We start from the raw sequence: 14,236 nt of genomic DNA, 5'->3' as shown, positions 1-14,236 counted from the left end.
AATATCCCCTTTCATTCAAAGGGGATATTTGCCTTGATTTGGGGGAGGGTGAGATTGATGGCCCCTTAACTCCCACCTCCTCACAAACAACTAGGTACCTATGTACCGCATAGGACCTCTCTCTCTCTCTCTCGCATGGATGTGCGCACAAGACCGCATCGCCTTTATACCTTACCCTTTTCCCCTATTATTATTACAAATACATTATGTACGTGTGCAACGTTGCACATCGCTCTTTGGCTCTCGTTGCTCGGGTTTCTGCTCGTGGACGAAAATCTTCACGACATCCGCCCCCACCTAACCGCACATCCACCGGTATGTGCCAAAACATAGGGGAGAGAACACGAGATTTTCGGCCACGACGACCAGCCGAGTCCTTAGCGCCCTCGTGGGCCCGCCCGGTTTTGTCCTCCACTTCGAGCAAGACCACCCCGTCCACACGAACCACCGTCGCCTTCTGGTCCACCATCCTCGCCGAATGGTCTCGAACCGTCGGCGCCATCCGATCCGCCACACTCGACAATGTTCGCCGAGTCGTTTCCTCCACCCAATCCGCCACGTCCACCGTGGGTCCTTGAACCACCGACTACATCCGACCCGCCGTATCAGATGCCCGTACTTTCCTCCCCGTTCGGTCCTCCCGAGCGTTGTCGCCGACCCGGTTGCTCTTCCTTTGTCCGCCTCGTATATCCTCCGGATGCACTCCCGGTCGCATGCCGGATTCCGCCCTTTGCGTGCTGCACACCTCGGCGTGCCGATTCTCTCCGCTCCGCGCTTGCCTTCCGTAGGCTTTCCCCGTTGTTCGCCATGCTCTCTTGTGGTAGAGCGTACTGTCATCCCGACCTCCGTATCGGTGTCCCTTGAGGCTTTCATTACCGCTTCGCCTCGACTTGCGCCCTCTTGGCCCACTTGGCCTTGCATGCCCTCCGGGAAGCCGTGCTTCCTCTTCCCGGCGTGTAGCCCGTTGCTCTCCGCGCACCTTCTTCGGTTCTCAAGACACGACTCTCCGCTCATGCCGATTGCGCTCGGCCCATGTCGTCGGTCTTGGTGTTTTGCCGCGCCGTCCTTCGTCCTGCGCTTGCCTCTCGAAGGCTTGACCCGACCGTCATCGTCGGTCAATCGTTGTTGCCCATCCGCCGTATGAATGCTTGTGTCTCGGCCCTCCACCGGCCATATTGCATGCGTCTCATGTCGCGCTTCCGCTGTAGACCCAACCTCCACGTCGGTCTCCAACTCCTCGCCGCCACGCACCGTTTCCTCGTTCTCCTTTCGATCCGCGACCGTTGATGCCTCACGGGTAGGTGTGGAGGGTTCCTCCCACTCTCGGTCCACCACTGAGTCCTCGCCTCTCAAAGGCTCAATCGGTCCACCGTTTCCGGTCACTCGTTGACGCTCTCTCGAATGCATGCTCGTTCTTGGGCCCTTCACCGACCGTAGTGCATGCTTCGTGTTACGCCCTTCATCCGCCGTAGACCCGACCTCCGCGTCGGCCACTTCATCCTTTGTCACCGTAGCCCGTTCCGACCCAGGCTCGCCATCTTGGACCCGCTCGTCCATCATCTCATACCGGATACCCACTCCGATAACTTTGTCCGCTTCGGCCTCCAACTCCTCGCCGCCACCCGCCGTCTCTCCGGTCTCACGTTGATCCGCAACCGCCGAAGTCTCTAGAATGGGTGTGGAAGGTCCCTCTCGCTCTCGGTCTTCTAGCAAGCCGCGATCACCGTGCCCACCAGGCCTCCTCAATACGTTCACCGGCTCTCGTCGCGTGTTGTGACCCGTCCTCCCCGATCTCCAATCATGCCGACTTAGCCTTCGCCCGGATCGGTCTCGGCCGATCGAGTTCCGGTTTGGTCAGCTCCCTTCCGTAATCATAATCGGCCGGTACATGTTTGCCCGCGCAAATCCGGCCTTGCCGGTTCTTCTTCGGTTTGGGCCCGGTTGACCAGACCCCGCTTCACTCTTCTTCCTCTTTGCCTCCCGGTCGGGTCGGATTACCGACTGGCTCATCTTTCGGTCGGGTCGGTTCCCGACTCGCTCCTTGATGTCGCTCCGGACCTCTCCTTCGGTCTTTTCGCACGTGCCCACTCCGGGCCTCTCATCCTCACGGCCACCGCCCATCTCTCCGGTCTTATGTTCGCGCTCGGGCGCAACCGCCGAAGTCTCCGGCCCCGGTGTCGAGGGATCTCGCCTCCATCCGCTACAACCCTCCTCTTCGTCATTTTGGTTGCCCGCCTTGCCGCCGCTACCGTCCGTCTCTCTAGGTCTCACACCGGCTCTCGGGCCGGTTGCCGGAGTCTCTAGGTCCGGTGTGTGGAAGGTCGCGGCACCGCCGCTCGTCTCCTCTTCTTCCTCAATTTCGCAAGCCTCGAGTATGCTCGCGAAATCCTCGTAGAACGTTTCGGGCAACCGCGTCCCGAAACTTTCGCCCACTCTCGAAGTCGCGAAATCCTCGTAGAACGTTTCGGGCAACCGCGTCCCGAAATTTCGCAAGCCTCGAGTATGCTCGCGAAATCCTCGTAGAACGTTTCGGGCAACCGCGTCCCGAAACTTTCGCCCACTCTCGAAGTGGCGTTCATTGCTCCGTAGATATCGGCCTCATCCATGGCCGTCCTCTTTCCACAAGTCGAGAGGGTCACTCGCTCCGCACCCTCTCCCACATCGTCGCCGTGGTCGCCCGCCTTGCCGCCGCCACCGTTCATTACCCTAGGTCTCACGCGGGCACTCGGGCCGGCCGCCGGGGTCTCTTGAACTGGTGCGTGTAAGGTAGCAACGCCGCCGCTCGTCGATGCTATGCCCGTAGCCACCTCCATTCGGACATCGTCGTCCATGGCTACCCCGCCTCCGTATATGCAAGCATCAATTATGCTTGTCGCCTCCTCTTCCACGGTCTCCTTACCATTGTCTCGGTTGCCCGCCTTGCCGTTGCCATCGTCCGTCACTCTAGGTCTCACACCGGCTCTCGGGCTGGATGCCGGATTCTCTAGGACCGGTGTGTGTAAGGTCGCGGCACCGCCGCTTGTCTCCTCCTCCCTCAATGTTTCGGGCCGCCATGTCCCGAATCCGTAGTTACCGGCCTCCATGGCCGTCCATTCGCCGCAAGATGAGAGGGTCGCTCTTTCCGCACCCTCTCCCATGTCACCATCGTGGTCGCCCGCCTTGCCGCCGCCACCGCCCGTCACTCTAGGTCTCACACTGGCTCTTGGGCCGGTTGCCGGAGTCTCTAGGCCCGGTGTGCGTAAGATCGCGGCACCACCGCCCGTCTTCTCCCCGCTCGATGTTTCGGGCCTCCGTTCCCGAACTCCCTCATGTCCGCTCGAATCGGCGATCGCCGCCTCACCGTCCCCGACCTCGTCCTCGGTCGATCTTTCTCTGCATGTCGAGAGGGTGGCTCGCTCCGCACCCTCTCCCATGGTACCGATGTACCATTCTCTTTCGGCCTCCTCATCCTCCGATCCGCTCGGGCCCAACTCCGCAATAAGCCCTTCTTCGGCTTCGATTTGTGCCTCTACGAACTCGTACGCTTCCCGCACCAAGGCTTCGATGTCGAGCTCCTCCGAACCGATTTGCGTGGAGCTCTCTTCCGGCGGTAGTGCGTAGTCGGTCGCCGCTCTCTCTTCTCCGCCGCTCGCGGGCCGCGTTGTGGCCGACCACTTCTCATCGCATTGTATGCACACCCATTCCACCTCGTTCCAATCTTCAGTGAGGCCGTACGCCCCTTCATTGTCTTCGAGGTAGGGAAAAATGGTCATTCTCCCCCTTTCGTTGACCGACTTCAAGAATAGTGGGACCTTGTCCGCCCCCACTGATTCTTGATCCCGAACCGAAAGTTGGGAAAACCGGAGATCGAACTCCCGGAATGCCTTCATTGCGCTTCGAGGAGCCTTTGCCGACGACACCCATAGATTGAACTCGCGTCAATCGTACTTGTACGCCTCTTCCCGTCTTTCTCTCCTTCTTGCGAAATCCCTTGCCATTCTCGTAATTACTTCCGCGATGTCTCCGGCTTCCATCTCCTTCCTCCCTTGCCGCCTCTTCATGTCGGGTTCACCAAAGATGTCGCGTTGCTACGCGCGTGCGTGGAGAAGGGCGGGACCACGGGGGTCTTGGACTAAGGAGTAGAGGAGAAGGAATCGGACACGGAATGGAAGCTTTGCTCAAGAAGAAGAAGAATGAACAAGAGGAAGATGGAGACAAGATGAACAACCAGATGTATTAAAACGAAATGAACGATTACAAAATGGTGGCCGCATAGGCCGCACCAAACGACTACTCGAAACCCTAACCCTAACGCTCGACCTATGTGGTATACCTCGCACACTCAAAATAGGCAACCCTCACAATGGTGCCTTCCCTCTCCTTTTATAGCACAAGGAGGGGAAGACCGTTTACAAAAACGAGACTAAAATATCCCCTTTCATTCAAAGGGGATATTTGCCTTGATTTGGGGGAGGGTGAGATTGATGGCCCCTTAACTCCCACCTCCTCACAAACAACTAGGTACCTATGTAGTACCTCTCTCTCTCTCGCGCATGGATGTGCGCACAAGACCGCATCGCCTTTATACCTTAGGGATCTTATGGGGCATTTCTAGCACCATACCCTTTTCCCCTATTATTATTACAAATACATTATGTACATGTGCAACGTTGCACATCGCTCTTTGGCTCTCGTTGCTCAGGTTTCTGCTCGTGGACGAAAATATTCACGACAACGTGATAACATCGTCACCAAAGGTCTCTCTAATTGCGTCCACATGAAGGATGGTAGACCTGGAACCCATACTATTGATGCATACATGAGGGAAGGGATCACTAATGAGTCGAAGAGCCATCCCTTAGTCTGTGGCTCTTGAAAGTATGCCTGCTAGCATTGTCTCTCTAAGAGAGAGAGATGCATACCCTCTCGTTAGCCTATCTTTGGCTGCCTGGGTCATCGAGAATTTACCTGAGTGAGCACTAAAAGTGACTCCCAAGTATACATATGATACCACTACCTCAACTAGTTTATGAGAGAGGGTTGGGTGACATTTACTCCTAACTTGGGACGATGTATGAAAGATAAGGACTTTAGTTTTCGTTAGATTCACTACCAGTCCTCGTTGTGTACAAAAGTCATCTAAGGCATTAAGATGCTTTTGTAGGTCGTGTTCCGACTCCGAGAGCAAGACAATGTCGTCTGCGTAGAGTAAGAGACTAACTTGCGTATCCCCAATAACTACTCCCTTGCCTCCCTTTCAAGCAATAAAATCAGTGATCTCATCAATGTAGATCCCAGAAAGAGTCGGTGACAATGGGCAACCCTGTTTTACACCAATGGTGCTAGTGAAACAATCGGATAGGCCACTTGGGCATCTATGCACCCAGAGACTTACTCATACAAGGCATAAATGGCCCAGATCATGTCATTTGGTATCTCCAAGCTCTAAAGTCTATCAAACAACCTCTCCCTAGGAACCGTGTCAAAGGCTTTGCGGAAGTCCACAAAGCAACAATATAGTTTCTTCTTACGAGCCTTCGTCTGGTCAATTAAGCACCTAAGTGTGAAGCTATGGTCAATAGTGGAGAAGGCTTGTCTAAAGCCAACCTGCTCAGGGTGCGTGAAGACTTAACGTTTCCATATAGTCGCTGAGCTAGGAGAGAATGAGGATAACAAAAGATATATATTATGTTAAGGGAATATACAATATTAGCTAGGAGGCTTAAGACTGGCGTTGAACCGATTTGGTTCGAAATAATGTCTTGTGCCTCCTTTTATAGTGTTCTCAAGAGTACTCCTAAAGTTTCTAGAATGTTCCAGAGAAATCTGGAATATACATCAATTTTCTATAGTAAAATTTAAATGAAAATAATATTCTATGTATTATAACATATAGTCTAATGGTCAAGAGCTCGACCCATGTAACATAAGGTCATGGGTTCGAGTCTTGCCATATCATGACATAGAGTAGGGGCTCTTGGCACCCAATCCGAGTTGGGGCACAGGTTAAAAATAACATTTGGAAGATAGACCCGGATGTTGCTAAGGTGGAACCCCATTGGAAGTTATTGGTATACTGTTGTCATCCCCTCGTCGAACTAGAGTGGGACCCATAGGATTTTAGGTGGAAACATGACGGCATATTCCGTCATTTCTTCGAGTACAACACTAAATTGGGCCGGACTTTACAATTACAGCTAAATGACTCCTTACATAATGGCTCTCTCTCTACAAGACTCAAGATACAAGATCGCATGCATTGCAATGGTAGGTTGGAGCTTAATAGCCATGTATCGACGTCCGGTGCAACTATAGCTTCTGCGTATGTGCTTGCTTTGCATGCATCTATGTAGTTGACGTAGTCAAGGCCTGGTTGATAGAACTCTGTTGGCCTTCGAACACGTCTGGATCTCTTGGGTGCCCAAGTGATCGGCTTGAATCCTTCAATCGGCTCTGTCGGTCAATTGTTGAACCACTAATGTCAGGAAGGAAGCTGCTACCCTGCAAATGGGTCTTTGGGTACAAATATGTATCTGATTCGGAAGAGCCCAAATACAAAGCTCAGTTCGTCACGAAAGGGTTCTTCATGTTGAAGTGCATGAGCACCTTTCGGATGTAGTTGGAGAGTCTTCGTCATCTGATTTCGCTCGATCCTCATGGCTAGTATGTGTCGGGCAAGAATATGTTGTAGGAGTCATTAGCCAGTACATGTCGAATCCAAGACGGAAGCATTGGGAAGCCGTCAAGCACATCTTCAGATACCTAAGAGGGACCGAAGATGCACAACTGACTTTTAGATCAGCAAATCCGACCGAAGTTGAAGGCTACACCGACTCTGACTACGCCAGGAATTCGGACAATCAAAAGTCGACATTAGGCTACATCTTCACCTATGGTGGTGGTGCCATATCATGGAGGTCGAAGCTACAAGAGTGCACAACCCCGTCTACCACAGAGGCAGAGTACATAACAGCATCAGAAGCAATGAAGGACGCCATCTGGTTGCACGACTGTTAGACGATTTCTTAATGACAAGTCGAATCGACCGACCGGCGCCAACAATCTACTGCGACTCACAGAGCGTGATACACCTCATCAATAATCCTATCTATCATGTGAAGACGAAGCATATTGAGGTGCGGTATCATCATATTTGGGAGCTTGTAATCGAGAAAAAGCTCAAAGTTCGAGAGATTGACATTGAGGGGAACATCACCGATTGTCTGACGAAGCCACTCCCAGATCAATGCTTCGGAGCACTAAGGACAAAGATGGGACTACAACAAGCGACCGAACAGAAGAAAGTCGAACAAGGAGCAGAAGGTAAGTTGATCCGAACAACTCAAACAAGCCGACCCGGATCATTAGCCGAATCAGGCTAGATACCAACTTTATCTTTGCCGACTCGGCTATATGCCGATTGACTTGTAACCATAACTTTAGATTAAAATGTAATCTAGGTTTACGGGGGAGATAACCCCATACAATTAGATGTAGAAAGAGTAGTCCATTTACGGGGAAGTTTGTTGGCATAAAAGGCCGACTCCTTCCACTTGGTATCCATAAGTGTGAACACGTCCAAATAGTTAGGGCTTAGTATATAAGCTCCAACCTAACGTTGTAACACGTGCGATATTATATCTTGAGTCTTGTAGAGAGAGAACTATAGAATGACAAGAACTTCCATTGAAGCTCCAATATCTGTCGATCTATTGTTTCTTCTTGTGATGCATATATGTGTTGTTTGTTGTTCACAAACTAACAGGTCCTCGCACGTTCTTCCATGCATATCTGTTCGACATATAAGACTTTGCAAACAAGGGTTTATGGGCATCCCAAACTTTGGCTTTGACTACTAGTAATTGGACCACATATGTCTTTTCTTCAAATGAGGAGGGCACCAAATTTAGTAGAAGCAATAACATTAAGAAGTGTTGCAATTATGGATGTTTTTAAATATGTGAAGAGAGGGGTGGGTCATCTTGGTAGACTGCATGAGCCCAAATCCTCAAGGTCCATCAAAATATGGGCATTGTGAGGTGCGTGATTGACTGAGAAAGTGTTAAGATAACTAAACATGTCATGGCGTCATATGAGACCAAAACAATAAGGATCTCAAGAGAAGCCAAATTTGGTCATGTTGATCCATCCCAAATCCCAAAGCCCTTTGAAATTGTGCTTGACAATACTATTTAATCCTCTACTTTCACACACACAATGTTTCTCTACTTTAATAGAGAGGTAAAAATGATTATAATGGTGATTTTTACATGCAACTAATATAATTGTGTGTGTGTGTGAGAGAGAGAGATATCTATGGAGTAATAGAGAGATGAGAAAATTGGGTTTCAAACCCAAGACAGTGTTAGTAGTGTAATGAATTACCGCCAGGGTAAGGTATTTACAATAAAAAAATTAAAGATAGAGAGATCTTAGTGTCGTCAAAGAGGTAAATCTTCACCCTTTGTCTTGATGCACTTCTTCCTAAGAAGGAATGTTCATGTTTTGGAGAAAAAAATGTCTATTTGTAAATGCTTTCATATACAAGTTCAACCTTCTATGTTGTGCTTTAAATATGGGACCCAAGTTATTTCACCCTCTTAATATGTCATCAACTGTCTCACACATCACACTATATATCGATCATGTATAAAGCAAGTGGCATTCATCCTCTACTATTTCTTCACTACATACCTTATATATCATCATACATGATGTATTTTGATGCCATGATGCAACATTCGATACCTCACTTTTGTGATCGAGTGTGAATTAGCTTAAGGGTTCATCAAGTATTTAGATTCATGTTGGTTATAAGGTATGGTTAAATACAATCACACCTATTTATCCTTTTAACATGTATGGGAGATCAATTACGATCTATGAGGTGGGACCTAGCCCATTGTGAGGATCAAACTTAGGTTCTCTCAAATTTATAACTTCAATGCTACGATGTAAACAACCAATCCAACAAGTGCATGCACACACATACACACACAGATCTTGTTGACACAAATCTAGTGATAATGCAAATCTATGAGCCATCAAATGCATTTCATCCCATGAAATCCATGTAACTGTCGTGGTTTCTCCATTCTACCACAACATGAACCGAAGAGGTTGCACCAATGTTTGTAATACCTTCTTAGTCCAAGGGATTAGTGGTAAAAAATATAATAATATGGGTATCTATGATGCAATATTTTATTGAGCATGAAAGGGTTCGTGCATGGGAAAATAAGATTGAAGCATCATTGTGGCCATTATTGAATGGAAGTATCCCTCTAAAGATTCAACATTATAGATGTGCGCAACAATTGGTAAGGTCATGGCAAGATGCATTATCTTTTCTTGAGTGGGCACCATCAAGAAATAGAGAACTTAGTAATTCATTACAAATATAGTGTCTTCTGGATTGCTCGTTACTTCTGGATTGTTTCATTCACATAGTGTCCTCAAAGAGAAGTTGAGACATCGATTTAATCTTTTATTTAGATTGGGGGTTGTAGACTTGGGAGATGTGGTTAATAAATAACCTCAATGGTTGTTAGAAATTGAAGACGCAAAACGATGGTAATGTATTCCCCCAAATTATGGATTTATTTTGGAGAAATTGCAAGATATACCATTGTTGCATGGATCATTGCCAATGAAAACAAATGTTGCACCTTGGGTGAATTGGCAGTTAAATGATGGTACATGCTTGTTACAAGTCACTACAAATATATTGTATCATCACGCAATGGCACCATTATATTGGCTATCACCTAAAAAAAGATGTGGAATGTATGTAAGTCAAATGTAAGGTGGTGGCGAATATTGCAACATGGTTGACATTTAGAAGTACTTATTAGATATTTGGCAAGTTTTAACCCATTGTTATTTGAAGCCTCAACAATGGGGTTTTGCTTAGTATGTTCAAAATGGTCCAAATGATGAGCTAGAGATATTGTTCTGATTTTTCCGATATTGAAGATTGCAACACAATTGGAATATGTGTAATGCTTTCATATTTGATAGTAGACATAGGGTGAAAGCCTATTTGAAGAAGTCGAAAGGCATTCTCATGTGGAATTTTTGCATGTTAGAGAATGTGGGGATTATTCCCTCAGGTGCATATTCAAGTTTTATAATGGTTTTACAAGATGTCCTTCTCCCTACATAGGTAGGTAGAGAAGACTTAGAAGTTGTAACAAGTGGATTTTACATACACTAACTGTGTGCTTTTACAAGAGAGAGAGTTACAACCATGTATATCTATTGTTCAATATTTCATTGACAATAACACATGGGAGGACAACCATTAGGGCTTCGTGGTGGCAATCATTAAACAGATGTATTTCCCTTAGGATTCCTTGCTCTTCATGTGTTCAACACGGTTGTCTCATTGCAAGAACCACTTCCGTTATTTGTATTGAAACCATCATCTAGTAGAGACCCTTGTAATTCTTTGCAAAAACACCTGGTTACGTCTTCTCGGTTATTATTTTTTGGCATGGAAAGGAAAAATTGTGCTCTAAGTTCAATTGCTTGTTTCTCTTGGGGGTTAAAGAGGTGGGAGGTATAGTTGAGGCTTGATCTCAAAGAATTTTGGAGTTTTTTGAAGCACAACAATTATCATGCAGGCCACCCAATTATGGGTTTGTGTTACCAGCATAATCGTAACCGTTGTTGTGGGGTAATGCATAAGGATAAAGGGCGACGATTGAGTTATCTCAATCCTACAGTGGGAGATAAATTTAGAATGTTTATCACATGGCTGCTTTTTATAATAAAAAGCAACCAAGTGGGAAACACGAACAAGGGCGTAGTGTTTGAGCCTATATAAGAAGGCTAGTTACCTTTGTGATGGGGAATCTCTTTTGTTTTATGTTATGAGATAGAGACTCTGATAGTGTGGTAAAGCTTTAGCTTCATACACATGTGCCTCTTTCTTCTTCAAACCCAAGGTATGATCCATATTTGTAAACGGTGGTATGGAAACACACAATGGACTTAGATTCATCTCACCTCTGTTAGGGGGTGGTTGGGTAGACTGGACCCTTTTCTTCCTTATTTTCCTCTTTGATTTTGCTTAACGTTAATTAAGATTCTAACGGTTTATCTAGCGATACCTGCAATGTATTGTATTGATGCAAGGTCCATCTCTACAATTAGAAAAGCAACCATGAATTGGTTGATGTTTACGGGGTAAGACATTGTTTTTACAAGCAACTACTAATCTCTTGCAACATTGCTCCATTGAGATCTCTTTGATGGCTATCATCTAAAGGCTTAACAATAATGGAAAGTACTCTGATTATGGATGGTGAAAGATCTAAACATATAGTTGGCATTCTAAATTGCCATTTGTAGAGAAGGTCTTCATTTGGAGAGTTTTGATTGGGGGCTTGCCTTTGGGATTAACTCTAAGCAATGTGGAGTACCAACGAGCAACTACTTCTTTTGCATTGTTCAAATGGACAATAGTATTCATCATTTCATACAATGTCCGCTTGCTTGTTAGATTTGAAGTTACATTTCTCAAATTTGGCAAGTTTTGTCATGATGTTATTTGACCCCAAGACAATGGGTGTTTGCACAATTCAGAGATGGTGTCCGTTTTCCTATTTTTGAGGTATTGAGGATTGTGTAATAATTGGGATATACACAATGCTTTTGTATTTGATGGTAGGCATGGGGGTCAAAGCATATTTGCGAAAGTTAAATGGAATGCTAATGTGGCAAATTTCTTTATTGGAGTAAGTAGAAATTCTTTCCTTAATGGAGTGTTTGTCTTGCATATTGGAAATTTAACATGTTCCACCAAATGTGTAGTGTAGTGGCTGAACATATTCCATTGTGACACCCATTGTAAGTAGTGGTTTTCACACACATTTATTATTATAGTTGTGGTTTTCACCGAGAGAGAGAGAGAGAGAGAGAGAGAGAGAGAGAGAGAGAGAGAGAGAGAGAGAGAGAGAGATATTAACGTCTTCTGAGGCCAAAATTGGCCCATGAGAGTGTTGGTTTACAACAAAAATGAGTGTTTATCCAATCATCAAAACTAAAATAAAAGAAAATAGCTTAAGCTAAAAGAGTTCTAGTAGTGTACAAAACTTTGCACTAAGCCTAATTTCATTTCCACCCAAGTCTCTCAAAAAGAAGTGGGAGGTCAAAGGTTTTTGGTGTGGGTGTGACCCATGGTCCCGGTGTATAGAGTGCCCCCGCCATGGCTTCTAGGCGGTGTAGCTCACGTTCCCTTATTTTCTTTATTGCTTCGACATCTCGCCGGGTTGCTTTGAAACCTGACATCCGAGGGCGTTTGGTTCTTCTTTGTTTTTTTGCTTCATCAAGGAAAAGCCCGAGTGGTGCAAGTGTGTCGACATTCATTGTCTCCCCATGTTCTTGAACAACTTCATTTGTTACATGTTGGTAAACATTAGCAACATTATTATCAACGTTTTGTAACTTATTCTCTCCGTGTTGTTTCAATTCTAAGATATATCGGCCTAATTTCTTTATATCTAGTGTATCTAATAGTTTAGGGAGGGTGGGAGAGGAACCAAGTATGTCTTGGTATTTTGCCCTTATCTTGGCATAGGTGGGACATTTGCATGTAAAATGGTACTCATCCTCTATCTTTACGTGGCATAACCTACATATCCTTTCCTCCCTAGGGACTCCATTAGTATGTCCATTCTCAATCTCAAGTCGGTGAGATGATATTCTAAGTTGACCAATGGCAACCCTTAGTGCATGTGGTAAGAATACATCTAGATATCTTGGCCGCGCAATAAAACCTAACTTAGAGAAGTGCATGAAGTGTTCCTTATAGTACAACATTTTAGATGGGAGTGACTCTAGTGGGGTGATCCATGTATACCGAGTATAAATTTGCCATATTTCTTGGTGTATTACTTTATTACGGTCTTCATGAGAGATTAAAGTCTTATCAGTCGCGTGGTCGTACTTAAGGGGGGGGAGGTTATTAATGTCTAGACCGTTTGCAAGAAGCCAACTCACCATCATGCCATACCATGAGCTAGTATAGTCGGACTCATACAATGCTCGAGAAGCCTTAAAGGCTTGATGGGATATTCTATCAAGTGGTTGGTTATGTATCCTATGGATAAAGACTACAAGTTGAAAAAGTGCTTCTACTAACATTAGGGGTAGAGCGAACTCGACCCTAATAATGTCATGTGGGATCGACGATTTGCTTCGTAGTTGGTGTGATAACATCATCACCAATGATCTCTCTAATTGTGTCCACATGAAAGATGGTAGTCCTGGAGCCCAAACCGTTGATGCATACATGAGAGAGGGAGTCACTAATGAGTCAAAGAGCCACCCTTTAGTTCGTGGCTCTTGGAAGTATGCTTGATGGCATTGTCTCTCGAGGACTAAGAGGGATGCATGTCCTCTCGTAAGTCTATCCTTCGTTGCTGTGTCATCGAAAATTACCTGAGTGGGCATTGAAAGTGACTTCGAGATAGACATATGATCCAACCACCTCAACTGGGCTATGGGAGATAGTTAGGTGACACTTAGCTCTAACTAGGCCTGATGTGTGGAAGATAAGGACTTTAGTTTTCCCTAGATTCACTACCAATCCTCGTTGTATGCAAAAGTCATCTAAGGCATTAAGGTGCCTTTGTAGGTCGTGTTCAGATTAAGAGAGCAAAACTATGTCGTCTGCATAGAGCAGGATACACACCTGCGTATCCCCAAGGACTACTCCATTGCCTCCCTTACGAGCAATAAAATCTGTGATCTCATCAATGTAGATCCCAAAAAGAGTCGGAGATAGTCGGGGAGAGAGAGAGAGAAGGGGCAAGGGGGGGAGGGCATCAATTGCCCAATTGGATGTAGGTTAGTTGGTAAGGTTGCCTAATGGAGAGCAAAAGGTCACAGGTTCAACCCCTACATTCCATGTTGGCATTTAGTAAATGAAGGATTTCTATGGAGTAATAGAGAGTTGAGAAAATTAGGTTCCGAACCCAAGATGTAGTTTTAATAGCTTGTTAGTCTAATAACATACCATTAGTTAGGAATAAGTTAATTATAATAAAAAATAAGAGAGAACCCAAATAGATGTATCCAATGGAGACAACCCCTACATTCCGTAGGGGCATCTAATAAAATTATGATATATGTATGGATTAATAGAGAGGTGAGAAATTTGGGTTTGTAGTGTTAGAAGTCTAACAACTTACCATGGGAGAGAGAAAGAGATGGTAATAGGAATTATATGAGAAAAATTTGGTCTCTAACC

The sequence above is a fragment of the Azolla caroliniana genome, unplaced genomic scaffold (genome assembly GCF_043228905.1).
Source record: "Azolla caroliniana isolate FFs.n. ecotype wild unplaced genomic scaffold, voAzoCaro1.0.p SCAF_4, whole genome shotgun sequence".
Lineage (NCBI taxonomy): Eukaryota > Viridiplantae > Streptophyta > Polypodiopsida > Salviniales > Salviniaceae > Azolla > Azolla caroliniana.
The sequence above is the reverse complement of the archived record's forward strand: the minus strand, read 5'-3'. Positions refer to the sequence as shown.